This window comes from Cicer arietinum, chromosome 4 (assembly GCF_000331145.2).
Source record: "Cicer arietinum cultivar CDC Frontier isolate Library 1 chromosome 4, Cicar.CDCFrontier_v2.0, whole genome shotgun sequence".
NCBI classification, from domain to species: Eukaryota; Viridiplantae; Streptophyta; class Magnoliopsida; order Fabales; family Fabaceae; genus Cicer; species Cicer arietinum.
The window spans coordinates 14,222,061-14,222,690 of NC_021163.2; positions in this window are offsets into that span (position 1 = coordinate 14,222,061).

Here is a 630-nt window from a genome sequence, read left to right on the forward strand (position 1 = left end):
GAATACAAATATAAATATATAAATGTACAATTTGTTGACTATTTATGAGTAAATTTAAAATCGGAGTTATTAAGACGAATGTTATATAAGATGATAGAAATATACATATACACATTTACAATTTTTTGAGATAAAATTAAGAAACATAAACAATACAAAATATATATATGAAATAACATAACAATCATAGTAATCTTTTTTTATAAATAAAATAAAATAACAATCATAGATTGAAAAAAATTTACCAATTCAAGTAATTAGTGTGAACATATTGCTAGGCGCAACACGAACAAATACATAATTTTACCAGGAATATTAATCTCAAATCGATAAATAAAAGTTCGCGAATATTAATCTCAGTACTATCTTCATTGCATAAAAGTTTTGTTTGACACTGAGGAGATCAAAACAAAAACCACATTCGCACACCTCTAACAACCAAATTCCATGACTCATTTCTGGGAGAAATTGAAGCAACAAACTCTGATGGAGAAATTGAAGCAACAAATATGATTTTTGTTTCAGACATTGGATAAAGATGAATAAGAAAACTTTGATAAAGAAAACTTAAAAGAATTGCGTATACAGAGATAATATGAATGATATTTATAAGGGAGACACAAGAAATGA